Source organism: Rhinolophus sinicus, chromosome 5 (assembly GCF_057876585.1).
Source record: "Rhinolophus sinicus isolate RSI-liver-muscle chromosome 5, RSI-T2T, whole genome shotgun sequence".
Taxonomy (NCBI): domain Eukaryota; kingdom Metazoa; phylum Chordata; class Mammalia; order Chiroptera; family Rhinolophidae; genus Rhinolophus; species Rhinolophus sinicus.
The window spans coordinates 83,254,515-83,274,001 of record NC_142505.1 but is presented as its reverse complement, the minus strand read 5'-3'; the positions used below and the strand labels follow the sequence as shown (position 1 = coordinate 83,274,001).

The 19,487-nt window shown below is 52.5% G+C and overlaps 1 long non-coding RNA gene across 1 annotated transcript in view; it reads right to left on the bottom strand.

Annotated features, from left to right (window-relative positions):
• Positions 1–19,487, bottom strand: part of LOC109451127 (uncharacterized) — a 47,117-nt gene that overhangs the window by 19,151 nt on the left and 8,479 nt on the right. The window contains exons 3-5 of the long non-coding RNA XR_016021353.1: positions 6,313–7,826; positions 5,329–5,428; positions 885–938 (exon numbers count right to left, since the gene is read on the bottom strand). This is a non-coding gene — a long non-coding RNA (uncharacterized LOC109451127). The remainder of the gene's footprint in view (positions 1–884; positions 939–5,328; positions 5,429–6,312; positions 7,827–19,487) is intronic.

Sequence of the window (19,487 nt, the reverse complement as noted above, 5' to 3'; positions counted from 1 at the left end):
TTGGGAGGCAGGTCGCAAGGCTCCTACGGGGATACCATTTCGGTGCTGAGTTGTTTTTAACTAATTTATGTATTTTATTCTACCGATTCCTAATAACAGCCCTTCCTGGTGATAACTATTATTGGCCTCATGTTATAGACGGGGCAGCTGAGGTTCAGGGAGGAAGTGAGGTAAGGGGCAGATCTGGGCATCCTTCAGATCTCAAAGGACAGGCACTAGTGCCTCCACTTACCATCTATAGGACCTTGGGCAAGCTTCTGTCCTCTCTGTGCCTCAATGTCCTCATCTATAAAATGGGCACAATCATAGTACCTACTACCTCCAAGGGCTGTTGGGAGACTTAAACAGGACTATGCATGCACATTATTTAGCTTGGGCTGCATGGAAGCTGTTCAATAATGTTAGCTATTATTATTCTTGGACCTGTGCTCTGCTGCCTGAGTCAGGCCTCTGGGGTACTCCCCACACAGGGGTCTCCATGTCTTTTCCATAGGGACCTCGGGTCAGCCCAGGGCTTTGCCTCCAAATGGCAGTGGCTGGGCTTGTCCAGTCCCATTTGTTTAGGCGGAATTTAATTTCTCCCCAAGCTGAGAGCCTTCTGCCCCCTCCTGCCCTTTCTCTTGCTCTCATTTGCAGGAAAATGAGCTCCGGGAGCTTTCCCCCTGGTCCAGAAATCCAAGGTGAAGAATTTCATTAACAATCAAGAGGACACAATCAACATTCTAATAATTCCAGATCCGCATCCCCCACTTTTGCAGCCCTCCAAGTGCCCCCCCCCACTCCACCCATTTCGGGTGGTACGCAGACACACTCACCTTGACAAAAAAAAAAATCTCATTTCCTCTCCAGCCAAATTTGCTTTGCTATTCAATTTAGCACCTTACCTTCTGCCATGATGATGAAGGAATGTGCTTGGACTTCCTGGAGGCCTCCGGCTTCTGAAAGAAACATGGGTGGGAAGGATGGCATCGTGAGGGGCTTGCTTCTCTTACACCTCCTGGAAGGTTCCAGGGTGAAGTGACACACTTTCCCCCTAGGGACTCAGGAATCCCATGGCCAGAGAAGCAGAACTTCTCCAGTGTGGAGGGAGGAGAGGGTGGTGTAATCATCTCCCCAGGCCTGTTGAGGTGGGTAGAGCTGATAAGTGGCCTTTTCAAGTTTCATTTGCATTTTCCACAGAGCAAGGGCCCACCTCCAACACCTGACCCCAGCATTTGGGAAGACCTAGTCTGTACCACCTTTTGACTGTATGACTTTGGGTAAATGAATAGTTCAGAGCCTCATTTGTCTTATCTGTAAAATGGGGATGCTGGCAATAATGCTGTTCTCTCAAGGTCCCTGGGGGACTGAAATGAGACCATGCTTAGCACAGTTCCTGGAGTGGGCACACAATGAATAATGTGCCGCTATTATTGTAAGTGTGGTAGGAAGGTGTCTTTGGCATTTGAATCCTGCAACATGGTGCTCACCATCCTTTCTCTCTCCTTACTTATCCCTTCACTTGGAATACATTGAGTTCTTATTGATATAGTGATGTATGAAAGATGAATGAATATGTTCAATAGGCACTTACAGGACAGAGCGGGCAGAGCTATGACAGGCTAAGTTTGGGGGTGCCTTTGTGGTGGTCAGAAGGAATGAGGAGAAATTTATCTGGAGATGAGGCGTGAGAGTGCAAACTGTCAATGCAAAGGTCTGGAAGTGAAAACCCCAGGAGGCTGGAGAGGAGAGTTCCTTCTGTGGTGGTGGCCAGGGGCGCAGTCAGGAGCCAGGTGAGAGTGGTAAACTCGGCCTTGTAAGCCACAAATGGGAGTTTGGCTTTGGTCCTGAGGACATGTGGAGCCATTGAGGGACGCTGAGGAGAGTAATGGCCTGGGTTTTCTCAGAGAAACCTCTGCCTGGCTGCAGGTGGGGAATCGATGGGAGAAGGGCAAGAGTAGACGTGGGCAGATGAGACAAGAGGTGGATGGGGCCTGGGCGGGTGACCGCTGTGCAGATGGAGAAAAGCGGAAATGTGCCTTCCAGAGGTAATCCTGGTAAGAGCTGACACTGACAGGCAGAAGGGTAGGAGATAATGGCTGTGGTCTGACTCCAGCACCCCAGCCCACGGGGGGACCTGGAAGAGGTACTGGGGTTGAGGGGAGAAAGGCACCCTGCATGTCTGGGCACTAAGGTGGGGACTTCATGTACCCCCGTTCCTGTCTGGGAAGGTACCTGAGGAAGCTTTGGGTAGCTGGAGACAGGAAGTACAGCAGGAGCCCAGGAGGCCAGTGTTACACTGGCCTGGACCCCTTCAGCACTCGATGCAGCTGGGGCCCAAGGGGGCTGTGGCAGGAAGTTTAGTTCTCTAATCTCTGAATCCTCCTGAAATCCCTTTAGAGCTTTGAGTGGCCCTAGGGCTCCCTTCCCTATGGTGGTCCTGTAGCAGGGCCCATGAGGGCCCCTGGCACCTCCCCTGTGCTTCACGCACTCATATCACACCACACACACACACACACACACACACACACACACACACACGAGTGAGTTCCAGCTTCCATGACGAGCCCTGTAGGAAGGGAGGCAGGGACCTTGAGAGTCCAGAGGAGAATGGGGAGGAGGTAGAGGAGGAAAGGAAGGGGAGGGGAAGAGGGAAACTAAAAGATACCCCCAGCTGCAGTCTTCATGGCTTTGGCAGAGATTAGCCCCTTAGGGGAGAGGGAAGGGGTGTTCTGTGTTCCTAGTAACTGGGAGCTCTTCCTACTGGAGCTTCAGCTGGGCGGCAAACCTCCAGACCACCTGCCCTTCTGTCTCCTTCCCAGGACACAGGTCTCTGGGTCACCTCCCCAGCCTTTCTACGTCCCCTGATGTGACCTGCAGCAGGCTGGGCTGTGTGTGTTGGGAGAGGACAGACAGGAGAGTCTCGGGAAAGAGGAGCAGGAGAAGGAATGTCTTGCCTCCCTTTCCAATGGGGACGGGAGGGGACTGTTCCTACATGTTGTGCAGGGAAGACAGATGGTTAGGAGCCTCCTGGAAGATCATCCACCCTCACCCCTTTGGCTCCCACCTCTTCCTCCATATGGCAGCCACGTTACCTTCCTGCCCCAAATCTTTCTATAGGTCCTCAATGCCCTCAGAATAAAGTCCAAACCCTCCAACAAGGCCGACAGGGTCTCTGTTCACCCTCCAGCCTCTACATTAACATTCCTTCCCCCAAAGCCTCCAGGCCTCTTCCTGCTGTTGTTCCCTCTGCTGGTCCAGCCCCGCACCCTATTCCTCTTCCTCATTCTTAGGTCTCAAACCCTGAAGGGAAATTGCTCAGACCACCCCACCATTCTAGAAAAGGTTCCTCCTTTGGGTGCCCCATGGCACCACTGGCCTGCCCCCACCCCACACAGCCCGGGCCCCCACTCAGCTCTGATCACTCTGTGTCACACTTGCCTGGGCCTTTCTCTCTCGAGCCTAAGAACTCAGTGAGGACAGAAACTTGCCTTTCTAGAATCCTCAATGCCTGGCACCATGCCTAGCATTCACTAGTGGAAGGAACACCCCAGGAATTACCAGGATGGGATTATCTTTCAGGCTAGAAGCTGGTTAGAGGTCACCAAGATAAACCTCCTATTTCTGAGATCCAGAGAGTAGAAGGGACTTGTCCAAAGTCACAGAGAGGGAGCGGCTGAGCCAGGAAAAGAACTCAGGAGTCCTAACTCCTTGGGTCTTGCCCTTTCATGGAGGGATCCAGAGAGGAAATAGAGGCAGCTGGCGGGAAGTGGACAGGGGCAGACAGTGGGAAATGGGCAGCCCGAGTGTCCTGCAGCAGCCCCCAGGGTGTGTGCACAGATGTGTGCTGTGCTTGACTGGCTGGGAACCCCCTCCTGCTGCCTCTCAGCAAGGGGACCCACTCCCTGGGGAGAAGCCCACCCAGGACTGGGTGATGAGGGTGCCAAGTGGGCCAGGCTCTCAGATTAGGGATTTACGTCATCTCAAACCCCGGTGGAAGCTGAGAGTGGGTACCCAGGGGGCAAGGCAGGCACTGGGGATGCAATCACAGGCTAATAGCCTCCCAGCCTGAGATGCAATTAGGGGCGGACTCTCAGTGGGCCCAGAGGAAGTGGGACGTTAGTCCTTTGGAGTTGGGGGTGGGGGCCCACCTCTGACAGTCCTGGCTCAGGGTCAGAGGGGCCACAATGAGGGCACAGGTGGGATAAGGAGACCCCCAAATAGAAGGCAGAGTAGGGGCATGAGTGGGTAGTGAGGCAGAGGGGGGTTTGGAGGTAAAGCAGTCATGGAAGATCAATGGGGAGGGGTATTTTTCTAGAACCCCAGATGTAACAGTGAAAGAGCCAAGCTAAGTAACGTAGATTCCCAGCCTTTCTGAGTGGGTTTCCGTCCCTATAAGATAGGAATAATAACAGACGGTGGTATCTCAAGTGGCCGTTGTGAAAGTTCAGTGAGGAAAAGCATGTATAGCACTTAGCTCAGAACATGACCCTTACCAAGGGCTCCATAAACGCTCATCATGATGGTGAAGATGGAGGGAGATGGGATTACATACTGGGCATACACACGAAGTTCGTAATCGTGGAGACCTGGGTTCAACCCCAGCTCTTCCACTTACCTGCTCCGTGACTTTAGGCAAAGACTCATCTGTAGGCAGAACTGATAGTCATACTTAACCTTGGCCAGGGGTGAGAGGAAGTGCAATAGGGAACACACACTGCCTGGGACGCAGCTTTTGCTTCAATGGCAGCTCCCCAGGATGGAGTGGGGTCATCCCTTGGGCCTCAGATCACAGCCCCCAAATCTTCTGCCCCTGAGATCGCAAAGCAGTGCTCTGTGACCTCAGGGGCTCTGGCAGGGACCCTATCACCCCAGTCTGTTCAAGACAAAGGTCTGCAGACCTGGCTTCCTGTTGGAGCCTTGAGAGGGACCAACCAGGGATCGTGACTGTGGTTTAGAAACTGCCAGATGCACTGCAGTTGTAAGGAACTGAGTAACTGCTGGAGCTGTTCAGTTCTCCCAGAACGTAGCCCCAGGCCCAACCCCAGCTCTAGGGGAGGGCAGAGGAGGGATGGCGGTGGGGGGCGCCATGCTCATCCTAACTGGCGTTTCCTGCGCACTTTATCTATGCCATCTGGTGTCATCCTCACAACGACCCCATGAGGAAGGTACAGGGAGCATTCCTGTTATACAAATGGGGAAAAGGAGGTCAGAGATAAAGTGCCTAGCCCAAGGCTGCCAAACTTGCAAGTGTCAGCCCCAGGATTCAAACTACAGATTGCCCCAGAGCGCTAGCTTTGAAGGGTCAGCCTGACAGTTCTGAGTTTGAGGGGGAAGCTTTGTACCAACCTGTGTCACACGCGCTCTGCAGGATCGCTTCTCCCCTCATTCTGGAGGTCCGGCAGTGTTAACAAGCCGAGGGATTCTGAAGCTGGTGCTCTGGGGACCCCTGGGGAAAGGCCCAGGCTGAATTCAGGCCGGGCTGAGATGGAGTTCAGCCCACAAGGTCACTGACTGGGCTCAAGGTCAGTGTGGGGACAGAGTCCCAGAGAGCTGTTTCCAGGCTCTCAGCCTCACATGGAAAGGTGCTAGATTAGCCACGGCAGTTATATCAGTGGCTAATGGCTAACCGGTAACAGCTGATGGCCAACTAGTCACAGCTGATGGCCATCTACTGCCTGAGCCAGCACATTTCCACGTGAGGCCGAGAGCCTGGAAACTGCTCTCCTGGCTTTGTCCCCACAGTGGGGGTGCCCCAACAGCTGGCGATGACCCTGTTCCAGCCAGTGCATTCTAGCTCCCTGGTCCCACCTCACCTGCCTGCCCGACCAAGGAATGAGTCCAGGTGCTTTGAGATAAAGAGGAAGTACATCCCAAACGCGATGAGGCAGCTGCTTTGGGATAAATATAAACCTGGATTTCCTGGGCCCTGGATGACTAAGCACAGCTGAGCCCAAGGTTTTCCAATCCTTTCTTGGTGGAGAAGGTAGAAATTGGTGGCACCCAACCCCCTAATGTCAGTGAAGATCTCTCCTCCCCAGCTCCAGGCTTTGGAAGAGGAAGTCACTCTGTCCCAGTCCCCAGGGCCCAGCTGAGGTGGAGATATAGCCTGGTGTCACAGCAAGAGCATAGGCCACGGTGGACCTGGGTTCAAATCCCAGCCCTACTACTTACAGGCTTTATGGCCTGGGTCCCAGTCTGTAAAATGGGGATAATCGTATCCATCTCCACAAAGATTAATAAAGAATATTGGCGAGGAAAGCACAGACATTCTGCAAATGTTTGTTTCCTTTCCTCCTCAGCCCCCAAGCCTCTCTGGCAACTAAAACCTACCATTAGCAGCAGAGTTGTCTCCAGACTGCTCTTTAAAATGCAGGGAGCCTGGAAGAGAGGGGCAGTCATTAAGTCTACCTGAGATGAGGCACGCGCAAAGCCCTGACTTTCCTAGCTGTAGGATGGAAGAGGTGATTGAATTACTGACACCTGAGAAAAGCAGGGTTGGCAAGGCCCTAGAAAGCAGATCCTGGCCCCACTCCCTTATTTTACAAAGGGGAAAGGAAGAGAGGGGAGCTGAGGGCCAAGGTCACCCAGAGTCAGGTACTGGTCAAGTCAAGTTTGAAGCCGGTTCGTCTGTGATTTTGTTTCCTTGGTGTCAGAAGAGACAGATCCTGAGAAAGGGGCCCAGGCTACACTGGGCGGGGAAGGGCCCTGACAAGGAGGCCTGTTGCCCTTGGCCACTTTCCTCACACTTGGAACAGTGCCTGGCACATAGTAGGCCCTCAATACGTATTTATTGACTGACTGAGTGATGAACAAATAAATGAATGAGTGGGGCAGCAGGAGCACAGAGGTGCCCTTCCAGGATAGGAGGGGGTCTCTGTGAGACTTCGGTCACCTTGAGAAGGGGCCTCAGGGCCTCCCCAGGGCAGAGTCCACATGTCCAGTTTGCTTCCTCCAATGGAGGAGGGGGAGGGGTATTCCATGGGGACAGGGACTGGAACTGTAGCCGGAGGGATGGAGGTTAGGCAGCTGGTGGGTTATGTGAAGGAGGCAGGGAGGCCGGAGTGGCTTCTTCTATCAGAGCTCTGTGAGGGGGCAGTGCTGTGTCTGTGTCTGGGGCAGGAGGGGAGCTTTGTGAGGCTGGGGATACCTGAGGGAGCCCCGAGTCACACTTGCTCACAGCCTGGGCACCTGGGGGCTCTGTGGGCAGAGGCCACCTCAGCTCCTCAGAAGCAGACCAAGCTCAGCTTTGGCTGCTCACGATCCTGTTACCATGGAGATACCGAAGGCTCCTTTGAGAGCATGGGAGACGCAGGGCGTGGCCTGCCCTCAGCATGGTTTAAAGCTGGGGTTGAGGGTGGGGGTGCAGTTGAGCTGCAAAGGGATGTGGTAGGACCTTTTCAGGCACAACACCCACAGGCCTATACAACGTGGCAGCCACTGGCTTTAGAGTCCACAGACCTGGGCCTGAATCCCAATTATTAACTGGTGGCCCTGGACAAGCGACACCATATCTCTGAGCCTCAGTTCCATCATCTGTAAAATGGGGGCGATAATACTCTTCACAGGGTTGTTGGGCCATTCGCTTGAGCCTGTACCTGGACAGCACAGTGCCGGGCACAGTGAACATTGGTAAATGGTAACTGTTATTTCTGTAATTGGGGTGAGGACTGGGGATCTACAGGAGTCTGTGCTGAAGGCGGCAGCTCCCTGCCCTCAGCCTGCTCCCTGGGCCTCCTGGGTGAGGCTGAGAGAGGCCGGACTCTTTCTCCACAGACAGAAGCAATCGAGAACAGCAGTTATGTCATCCTTTGAACATGGGCCTGGAGGCTCTGCTGCAGGCACATCTGAAAAATAAATAATAACAACTTGAATAATTCACAGAATCTGTGTGAATAATTCACTCAGCCTCCCAAACACCAGCCGATTAGTCACCGTAGACCCAGGCTTCCATCCTGTCTGCCCCAGCAGCCCTGGGGAGTGTGGCCTGGATGCAGGTGCAGGAGGTGGAGGGCACACAGGAACACTTGGAGGGGTCTCCCGAGGCTGCAGGGGTCTGGGGGGCAGCCAGGGAGGTAGGGTTCATGGTCTCTCTGGGTTCTACAGAGACCCATGTGCTGAGGTAGGCAAAGGGGACTCTACTATGGTCCCAGAGTGAAGGGGGTCCTGCAGCTGGCCCTCTCAGCTTCCCCTTCCTGGGCTACATGTTGGAGACTTGGAGGGGAGAAGAGCCCCTTTTGTTATATTTTAGTGACTAGTAACCAGCCCAATGTAGCCCATCTCCACAGGGACCCCAGGCTGCGCGGTCTCTCAGCCCTGAAATGGATCCTGACGAGCCCACGCAGATCTCTCATGTTTCTCCTGGGAGGCAGGATGAGGCAGGGGTTAAATGCCTCTGCTCAGGACTCAGACAGACCTCAGATCAACTTACTATGTGACTTGGCCAAATGGCTCAAACATTCCAGGTCTCCATTTCCTTGTCTGTAAAATGGGGATTAAAAACGCCTACTTCATAGTGTTATTATTGTTCTGCAGATGAAATGATGTAATGACCATAAATTGCTTAGTGCAATGCCTGGCACACAGTAAGTGCTAAAAAACAGTAGCTGTTATAGATACTCATTATCTTTCCAAAGATAGCATGTTGGGGACTCGAGGTAGGAAGAGGGCTGCTCAGATGTTGCAGATGTTCGTATAAAACATGATCTGCAGGCCCGAGAGATGGGCACAGACTGCTGGCCAACCCAGGGAGGACTGCCTTAACGTGTGTGGGGCCCCCAATACCCTCCAAGTAGATGCTCCACTCGAGACACCGAGTATTCTGTTTATTTCCTCCCAAGCACTTGACACAATTTGTGATTATTTTCTTAGTTGCTTATTCACTCTCGAATAAGTAACGAGTGCCTTCCCCGCTAGGTTGTGAGCTCAATGAGGACAGGGACGTCGTCTGGCTTGTTCACCAGTATCTGCCCAGGCCCTAGAATACTGCCTGGATATAGTAGATGCTCAGTAAATACTGTCGATTGAATGCATAGATTCCTCAGCCAGGCAAGGTTTGAGAAGGCATAGGAGAGATCATGAACAGCTGCCAAGACAGCCTCCATTGTGGGTGGGTCAGGAGGGGTCCTGGGGACAGTAGCTGGGTGTGCAGCTCAGAGCAGGGAAGGTGGTCCTGGGGCTGGCCCCTGCCAGACTGGCTGCTCGTGATGCTGCAGGGGTGGGGACAATGCCTATCTCCCCCTGTCTTGACCACCATCCAGGTAAGCATTCTCCAGACCAGCAGTACAAGGGAGTCTTGGTGGCACAAGCTCATTGTGACTTCCCCAGTAATGATTTAATCGCTTGTTTAGAATTTCTGTGGCATTAATGATTATTCCCCAGAACAGGGAATAATTGGCTGTGTTCTCACTGTGAGCAAGCTCCCTGTTAGCGGGGAGCTGAGCCTGTTCTTCTGTAATCTTCTTCTCTCACCTGCCTGCCACTCACTCACAGGATGATGGAGATGGATGAGCTTATGTGTGCAGAGTTGCTGGGAAGCCACCTGGAGGCTGCAGGACCTGGCTGAGGCGAGGAGGCTGCAGGGATGGTGGGGAGACAGAGAAAGAGATGCACGGAAATGCAGAGACTGATGGAGAAACAGCAAGAGCAAGACACAGTGAGAGAGAGTGACACGGGAAGCTGTGTTCTTGGGCTGAGTAATCCCCACACTCAGCTCATAGCTTCCAGTCCTCCCCAGCTGCCTCACTCGTGCTGTTTTACAAAACCTTCCATGCATGAATGCGTACCTTCTGTGTGAGAACATGTGGGCGTCTCCAGTGCAGTGGTTCTCAAAGAGTGGTACCTGGACCAGCAGCAGCAGTGGCACCTCGGCATTTGCTTGAAATGCACGTTCTCAGGCTCCAGCCCAGACCCACGGAATCAGAAACCCAGCTGGAGGTGGAGTCTAGCCCTCCAATAAGCTTTCGAGGTGATTCTGATGCACTCAAGTATGAGATGCCTGGTGAGGTGTGTGCATGTGCTGTGTGGGCATGACCGTGTGCACATGTACGGAGGGTGGCTGTGCGAGCATTCGGGCCCCTGTCCTCAGCCAGAGGTCAGAAAAGGTCCAGGCAGAAATCAGACCCCACCAGAGGGCCCAGGGCTGCTGCTTGTGGAGAGGGGGCTCAGGTCTAGCTATCAACTGTCCACTGTAGCCCGTGCCCTTGGGAGTCTGAGGTGGGTAAGAGGGATCACCGTCCTTGCCAGGGCCTCCAAAAAGTAGGCCTGGGAGCAGGATCTATTGAGACTTGACGTCCCAACATGGCTCAAAGAGGGACCATATCCTGGCCCCCCTAGGCCAGGGCCTTGGAGTCCTAGGGACCTGTCCCTGGCCTGCCCCTCCATGAGCCATTGCCATGGGGCTTTGGGGAAGTGAGTTTTCAGGGATTAAGTCATTTAAGGAGGACTGTGCAGGGATGGAGGGAAATGAATCATTTGCTGAGAGCCAAGAGCGCAGCACCCACCTGCAGGAGCAACCTAAACGATGCAGCACAATTTGGGCCTCTGGGTGACGTTTTCGAGAAGGGGGACTGGGAGGCAGGGGGGGTGTGAGAAGTCCTGGAGGCTCTGAGGGTGGCTCTGGGGTGTGAGGATATTGCAGGGGGAGGAGAAGGAAGGTGGGGGAAGCAGAGAGTAGGAAGCTGTGGGACGTGGCAGACTGAGAGGAGTAAGGGAGGAAGGTAGAGGGGAGGAGACGGGGGAAGAGCAGAGAAGGGAGACGCTCTGGGTGAAGGAGGGAAGGGAAGAAGAGGTGGGACGTCAAGACAGCAGAATAATGAGCGTGGTGTTTTCAAAGGGGAAGTCACGGAGAGTGGGGATGCCCAACAGATAGCCCTGGGTGGGGGAGTGGGGTAGGGGGGCGTCTCCTGCCCCAGGCTCACCTGAAGGAAGCAGTGTGGGCATCAAATTCACTATGAATCTGAAACAAATGAGAATGAGCTGCTCGTTGTGTTTTATATTTAACAAGACAAATAAGCGGAAGGAATATGAATAATTAGGAAGTAATGAAGACCTTGCAAAATAGCTTTTTCTTAAAAAAAAAAAAAAAGGTAGCCCAGAAAATACTCAGAAAACCAGAACATATGCAAATTGCCCATCTTGGGCAGGTGCATGAGTCAGCAAGCTGGGCCTGGGAATGGTGGGTGGTGATGAAGGGGGGAGGGGGAGGAATTGGCCATCAGCCAAATCCTGCCAGAGAGGGCTGGGAAGTTGAGCTCATGTGCACCTCCATGCTTCTCTATGGGAGCACCTGTGACCCATTTGGGGGAGAGCACGACAGTCCCCAGCAGTGATGCTGACCCCAAATGTCGAAGCCCAAACCCCAAGCATCTCTCACTTCCTTTAATTACTGCTGGGGACCATCATCCATTAATTTTGTGCAACCCTTATGAACTCCTTTCTATTTTCAGCTGGTGAAGACCCCTTGGGGGTAACAAATTCTAGAAGTTGGACAGCAGCTGTGTAAAGCAGGACTTCCCTTTAGAAATCCTAAATTAAGTAACTCCAGCTTCAGAAGGAACCTCCTCGTTCTGGGCTAGTGTTTCCTTACCAGTAACTTGGGAGGTTTGAATCAACACTCCCTGCGTCCGATGTTTCCAATGCCTCAAACATTCGGAGCTTTTGGGTTAGAAAGACATGGGTCCAAGTAGGGGCTTTACCATTTCTTAGCTGTGTGACCTTGGAGCAAGTCACTTACCTTTCTGTCCTTAATGTTTCCATCTGAAAAATGAGAAATGATTATCTTGCCTCTTTCAAAGATTGGGACATGATGAACTAATGTATATAAATCACCTAAACCCATTCCCAGAACATAGTAAGTCTCGACTCTGTGCCAGGCCCCGTGAGAGAACTGTGAACAAGACAGGGAGGCTGCTGCCCTCAGGAAGCTTACGTCCCAGGAAGGTGTGGGGAGATGACCACATGCCAGGAAACAGATCACTACTAGGGTTATAAAGAGTGACGAGCAATGAGGACAATAAAAAGGTGATGGGAGGGTGGGGGACAGATGGCTGATCTGGGAAGGACTCTCTGTTGAAGTGACATTTGTGCTGAGAAGAAGCCAGATAAATGGATCTGGGGGAGGAATTTTTGTAATTAGTCTCAGGGCCATGTTTTCTGTATCCTGCAAGTTTCATAGAATTTCACCCCCAGCTCTCTTCCCACTCTCCTTTCTTTTTATTTTTTTATTTTTTAAAATTTATTGGGGTGACAATTGTTAGTAAAGTTACATAGATTTCAGGTGTACAATTCTGTATTACATCATCTATAAATCCCATTGTGTGTTCACCACCCAGAGTCAGTTCTCCTTCCATCACCATATATTTGCCCACTCTCTTTTCTTGTTGGGTTTCCCCCTTCTCTGGGCTTAGAGTCCCCCTTGTGTGTTAACGTATCCCTGGCCTGAGAAGAGGACAGCGCAGCAGAGGGGCTAAGAGCTCTGCCTTCTCCTTCCCTCCCACTCTGTCCTTCCCCTGGTCCTTTCCCTTGCTGGCTGCCCAGGGTGATGGTTGCCTCCTTCCCAGGGTTGAGTCATGTGCTGTGTCCTACAAGCTCTGGGGGAAGTCTCTGCCACCACTGCACTCCCTGCCCCCATGGGAGGCTGATGTATCGGGGGTTTCCCCGGGGACAGGCATGCATTCTGTTTACTCTGACTCCCAGGCTGCAGAAGAGGATGCCACTCAGAGCCACTTTCTTCAATGCACACAAGGCAACTGAGGCCTGGAAGGGAGAAGTGGCTCCTAAGTTGTGCCACCATCTGGCAGTGGCAGAGCAGGAGCTTAAGCTGTACCTCCAGACTCTGTGTCCAGTGGTCTTTTCCTGGCACGCTCGGCTACATTTAGGGCTTTGTCTGGTGTCAGCTTCTTGCGGTCCAGAGCTGGGTTAGTGCAGTGCCCTCTAATAGCCCCCCACCTGGCGCTCTGTGCAATTAGCCTCACGGAGGCTCTGGGACTGATCCATAGTAACGGCTTCGAGTGCGTGGGGAGGACGTTTTTGGTGCTCATGGGGCTTTAGGAGGTAAGACTGTAATAGTTGAATGGTTCTAAACTTTGGGCCTGCACAGAATCCCCTGGAGGGCTTGCTACAGCACAGATTGCTGGTTTCCACCCCGTTTCCCACTCAAGGGATTTGATATGAGATCTGATCATTTGCGTTTCCAACAAGTTTTCACGTGGTGCTGATGTTACTGGCCTGAGGACCACACTTTGAGAACCACTGCTGTCATTGATTAGCACTGTCAGCTATGCGTACAAGAATTGGGAATTGTGACAAGTATGGTATGTATTTGCCATCCCTCGTCTAGTAGGACTGCTGAATCTTTTTGTCATAGATTGCAAATCCCTCTCATTGGCTAGCATCCCTTTGGCCACAGGACATTTGCACACGCTGTACCCACTATCTGGAATGCTCCTACCACCAGTTGTTCTCATTGCCTGCTAAACTCCAACTTCTTCCTCAGATCTCGGGTCAGTCATTGTTTCCTCAGGGGAGCTGTCCTTGACCTCCCTGACCAGGTCAAATTCCCTGTCATGTATTCTCACAGTCCAGTGAGCCTCTTCTTTGAAGATGTTAGCACAAGTTCAGTGATACGTCAGTGATTGTTTGATTAACCCCTATCTTGCCCACCAGACTATAAGCTCCAGGAAGGCAGGGACCATATTCTTTTTACTTAGCGTTGACCCCCTAGAGCCCATCACAATGCCTCTTACATAGTAAGTGCTCAGGAACTATTTGAAAGAGAGCAGTTGGGGAAGATGTTCTGAATTTCCATTAGGCTGTGGTTATGGTTTTGCTGGAGGAGGAAGGGAAGACATGGTCAACCAGTAACTAACAAATGTTTATTGAGCACCTACTGTATTTAGAGCTATGGAGACCTCAGTGCCATGAGGTTCCTCTGCTGTGGGCAAGAACAAGCTCTGAGGTAGCCAGTGAGAAGGGAGAAAAGAAACTTGAATTTACTGAAACCCCTTTGAGGGTTGGTACTTTGCTTTCACATAAGCTATCTTATTTCATTCTCAGGATAGATCAGCATTATTCTTCCCATTTTCCAGATGAAGAAATGGAGGCTCTGAGAGACCAAATGAGTTGTGTATGAGGCCTAGATATCAATTCCCTTCTTTCTCTAAAGCTCAGAAGAGTCTGAGGGGGCCTGAGAGAGAAAGCACTAATGTTAGTGTGGCTGACAGGAGGACCTCTATGTTTTGGTCAGGCAATTCAAGTCTGTTCATTGACCCATTCTACAGACCCATAGCTGGAGGTGTTGATTGTTCAGCAGTGAAAAGAAAAGTCCCTGCTCTCATGGAACTTACATTCTAGTTATAGGAGACAGAACAAGTAAACTAGTGAACTATATATTGTCTGATAGTTGTAAATTCTGTGAAGGAAATAAAGCAGGGTAATGAGCCAGTGTGTGGCTATGGGGGGGTATTTCACATGGAGCATTCAAGAAAGGTCTTTTGGAGGAAGTGACATTTGAACTGAGGCCTAAACTATGAGAAGGCTCCAACCAGGGCCAACTTCTCCATTAGGGACAGTAGACAGTATCTAGGGACCATGAAGATATTTTCTTTTAAAATCAGAAGAAAACAATGAACTTTTCAATTAAAGAACATATTTTAACATATAATAATATGCTCGTACTTATACCAATGCAATAATAAAATCTACATTTGTATATCTTTTTATGGAAGAAGGAATGCACGAAAAAAGAAGTACTCATGAAAATCATAACGTGGCTCTGGATCCAACCAGGAGAAAAGCCACAGAAGAGCATTACAAGCAGAGCGAACAGCAAGTGCAAAGGTCCTGAGGTGGGTATGAGCTGGGCATGTTTGGGGAGCAGGAGGAAAGTCCCACAGCTGAAGTGAGGTGTGTGGACTGAGGAGAGTGATGAGATAAGGTTGCAGGGTCAGATCATCAGGGTCTGTGTGGAGACAGATGTAGGCCAGGAAGTAAGCTGATGACTGAGGGGGTCACTTGGGAGCAGGGGGTGGTGGGCTGCTTCTTAGAGTCGGACTGGCTGAGGCTGGACCTGGACCATGTACCCCCTAAAGGGAGGGCTGAAGGAAAACCTGCCTGCTGCAACCTGGCAGCCAAGACACAGGCCCAGGCAGAGCCTGTCCCTGGACAACTTACAGTCCCTTAAAAGATTTCCTTCCCCCCTCCTACCCGAGAAAAAACGTGGGCTGTGCCTCTTAGGCATAGTGATGAACAGGTGTTGTTCGGCAGGCATTTCCATGACTGGAGGGTGTTTCTGAGTTGGGGGAGCTGAGCCCCTCTTGGCCTCATTTCTGGGGCTCACGCAGCCCCTCCCCAGGGACAGCCAGACGTGGGGTGGGGGTGGGGCTTCGGTAAGTGAGATACAGCGAGGAGCTATTTAAAGCTGCTGGCAGCTCGCCCCTTCTGTTCACGGCTCTGCTGGGTGGGAGCTGCCATCGTCACGCACCCACCGGTGCCACAGGAACACAGCAGCCCAGTGCACCCACACAGAGACGTGGGGGAGGGTCGTTATGCACCCCCGCAGCCTGGCAGGGGATCCCTGGGCTTGTAGGGCAGGGCTGAAAAGGCAGGCGTGGACCCTGGACAGCCCCTCACTTCAGCCCCATGTTCCCACCCACAGCCCAAGGAAGAAGCCTAAATTTAGGTCACCCCCCCTCCACCTCATTGTCTACAAGTGTAACCAATTAACAGCTTTTGAGGGTGTTGGTGGAGGCAGCGGCAGCTTCAGGCCCATGCTGGACTGGAGGGCTGTCCCAGGCCTTGGGGGAGGATCCTGGAGGACCCGGCCCCTCCCACAGCTGCAGCCCTAAGTGCTCATGACCCATCCTTGCCTCCATCACTCACACCTCCCAGGGTCCCATAGCAGGAGTTGTGTGTGAGGGCTTCACAGGGTCTGCAGGGGTTCAAAGCACAAGCTGTAGAGGCAAATAGGCCCTGGTATAAATCCAGGCAGGTGACAAACTTTCTGAGCCTCAGTTTCTTTCTCTGGGAAGTGGAGATAAAAATAACTCCACCTCATAGATACCAGTAAAGACGTTATTTGAATTAAAAATGTACAGAGCTTCCCATCGCTTTGAACTGCCGATGACTGATGGCTTTGCCAATATTACTATCGTTATCATGACATATTTTGAAATTGGTCTCCTCTTCCCCAAACTGGAGGCTATAGTACGTACCAGGGTCCAGTCTGTCCAGAGGCCCTGGGTGCATCCTGGGATTCCAGCATTATTGACTACAATGTGCTGGAGACTCCATTCCTGCTCTGATCCTTACCAGCGGCACACTCAGCTCACACACCCCAGGCTCAGGGTTCTTTTCAGGTGAAAACTGCTGATTCCACCACCCCAGGGCTCATGGGAACTGGGGCTCTTCTTTTTGGACCAGACACCCAGGCAGACAGACAGATTTCTACATGGTCAGCCTTGAAACACAGTCTGTCACCTGCAGGGCCCAAGCCCGTGATGAGGGATCTATAAGGGGAATTGTCCTAAATGGGAAGGGCCATTAGCAACTCAAAACTGCAGGGGGAGAGGAAAAAGAGGAGAGATGGGGGGGGGGGAGGGGACGGGGAAGTCTAGGGCCCAAGAGATGAGGGCTGGCAGCAGCCCTGTGAGAAACAGGAGCAGGGAGGCCCGGCATGAGGTGCAAGTAGGGAGACAGGTGAGGAGCAAGCCGAGGGGCCACCCGAGGGACCCCTTCTCACAGCCTTTCACCACATCCATGCTTCTCTACTTCAAGTAATCCCCCCTTTCACCCATCCTATACTCTCTTCACCCGCATTAACCATCCCTTCAATCCTCACCCAATGTCCCATCACTGCACCCCAGGTCCCTTCCACCCACCCAGGGTCCCCTTCATCATACCCAATGCTCCCTCTTCCCATACCAGCCCTTCTCTGAACCCCCTTCACTTTTACCCCATCTAGTCCATACCCAGTAGTGTTACAACCCCCATCCAAGCCCTCCACTAGCCCATCGAGTGTTCTCTCTGCCCATGTCCCAGGACTCCCTCTCCAGCCCAGCTCCCTCTTCTGGGTCCCCATCACCCCCTTCCGTCATCATGTTCCATAGCCAGCCACTGTGAGCTGAATCAGAGCCACAGAGCTAACATTTTACACACACGTCTCTCCAGATGACAGGCAAGATGGGCCTTCTGCCCTCAGCCCACATACACCAGTACTCAGGAAGCAGAGAGAGCCAGGGCTACACCCCACATGGCGGGAAGACAGGCTGGAGGAGACTTCCCCTTCTGGATAACTGGCCCGGACCTGCCCTCTCAGGCCTTTGCTCAAGGCTGGGACTCACGTTCTAGGGAGGAGGAAAAAATCGTGTGAGATGGAGAAAGACACAGAGACTAGCAGACAGAGGCAGATAGGAAAACAGGGAAGGAGAGGCAGGGATGGAGATGGAATAGAAACAGACATCAGAGACAGGGACGAGGAGAGACAGAAATAGGAAGAGAGAAAGGGAGAGGGACTGAGGAGGGAACACGGAGAAAAAGAAGCAGAACTGAGCGAAAGGAAGGTAAGGCACTTGTGAGAGTGGGGGAGGGAGAATAAAAGGGACCCCGAGAGGGAACAAGGAGATACCTCCCAGGAGTGAGAGCTCAGGAGGGAGGAAGCTGCAAACCCTGAGGGGAAGCCTCAGAGCTGCTCAGGGAAAACTGAACCCCAGGGCTTCTGCAGAAAGATCCAGGGCTGCACCTGGAGGGGAGGGCAGAGGCAGTTCCTAGGCCCCACAGAACCAGAGGGGAGCTGCTGACAGGGGAGCCTGAAGAAACAGGAGGCACCACCCACGTCCTGACCTGGCAGAGCCCAAGCCCAGACTCCTGTTAAGAAGGGATGGACTGATCCCAGTGGGGGCCTCCTGATGCCAGCCCAGAGCTCTTTTGCTGCCGGCATTGCTTCTGCCCAATCATTTTCACAGAAGCCATTTATTTGAGCACCTACTATGTGACAGGTATTTATATTAATTATCTCTTTCAATCCTTTTGCACAAAAAGGCCAACACCACTGTCACTCCCATTTTACAGAGAAGGAAACTGAGACTCAGAAACATGAAGGGCCTTGTCTGCATCTGTCTAATTCCACCACATTAGCTATAAGCCTCTGCTTTCCTAGCAGTACCAGGAAGTGCCATGTCTGTTCTAACATTTTGTGATTCTGCAGTTTTCCCAGCGTATACACATGGGTGGACTCCAGGAGACAGACAGACAGACAGACAGACACACACACACACACTCACACACACACGTGTTCCCAGGGGGGACTTGTCCTTTCCCTGCCCCTCGGCTTCCCCACCCTCAGCCCCAGCATCTCTTGCTTCCCCTCCATAGTATCTCAGATCACCTCCCTCTAGCTCAGCAGCTAAGCAGGAGGATGACGTCATTCCTTTTATTTAAAGAAAAGGGCTGAGCTGGAGTTTCAGGATGGGAGTCCGTGTGGGAGCAGGAGGCAAGTGACTGGCCACCCCAGCTCCTGGCCCAGCCTCTCTGTCCCCCCAGCTGCCATCTGCTGAGTTGCTTCATGATCCCTGCCCCCTCCCCTGAGTAGCACCCCTGAGAGGGCCCTGCTCAGCTTGGGAGCAGTACAGGAGAGACTGATGGGAGAAGGATAGAGGGTGCCACATGTCTGCGAAGATGCGTATTTGTTAAGGGCTCTCTGGGGTCAAGGAACATGCAAGAGAAACTGAGGCCCCGGGGCATTCAGCCAGTCATCGAAGGAGGTTATCTATGTGTGTATCCCGGTAGGAGGGATGATTGAATGGGGAACTGACTCCCAGAGCCTCTGGGTTCTTTCTCTTTCATCCTCTAACAGTAAGAGGCTAATCACCTGTTTCTCTCTGGAACACCTGAGAGGGGGCACCAGTGAGGAAGGTGCCCCTGGCCCAGGGGTGGGATCTGCTCAGCTTCCCCTGGACTCGCAGCTCCCTTCCAGGCCCTGTCCTCCCATGCATGCAACACCTCTCAGCAATATCCCTGCCCCTTCCGGGCCTCAGCCTCACTTCCTTCTGGAAGGCCTCTTTTTTGAGGGGTGTGGAGCATTTATTACCTCATTTAAATCTAGCAACTAAGAGGTTGGTACGAGTGGGTACGACTATCAACATCTGCATTTTACAGCCAAGGCAGGTGAGGCCTAGAAAGTGTGAGCAGCCTGCCCAAGTCACACAGCAGGGCAGTGGCAGAGCCAGGGTGCAAACCCAGGGTGTTGTGTGCCAAAGCCACTCTCCTCTGCTACTCACTATTCTGCAGGACTCTCCCTCAGCTCCCTCAAGACACCCACAGCTTCTCTGCAACCCCAACCCCTAACAAGACTGAGGATTATATCAGGAGTCCATGAGCCCCTCTTCTCTGCAACCCTGTCCCAGCAAGAGGCTCCAGGCTAGGTGATTCGGACCACCATCTTCTGGTCCCCTAATCTATTCCCAGGATCCCTCATCTAGGCAGCCTTCAATGAGTCCCTGCCAGAAGCAGGC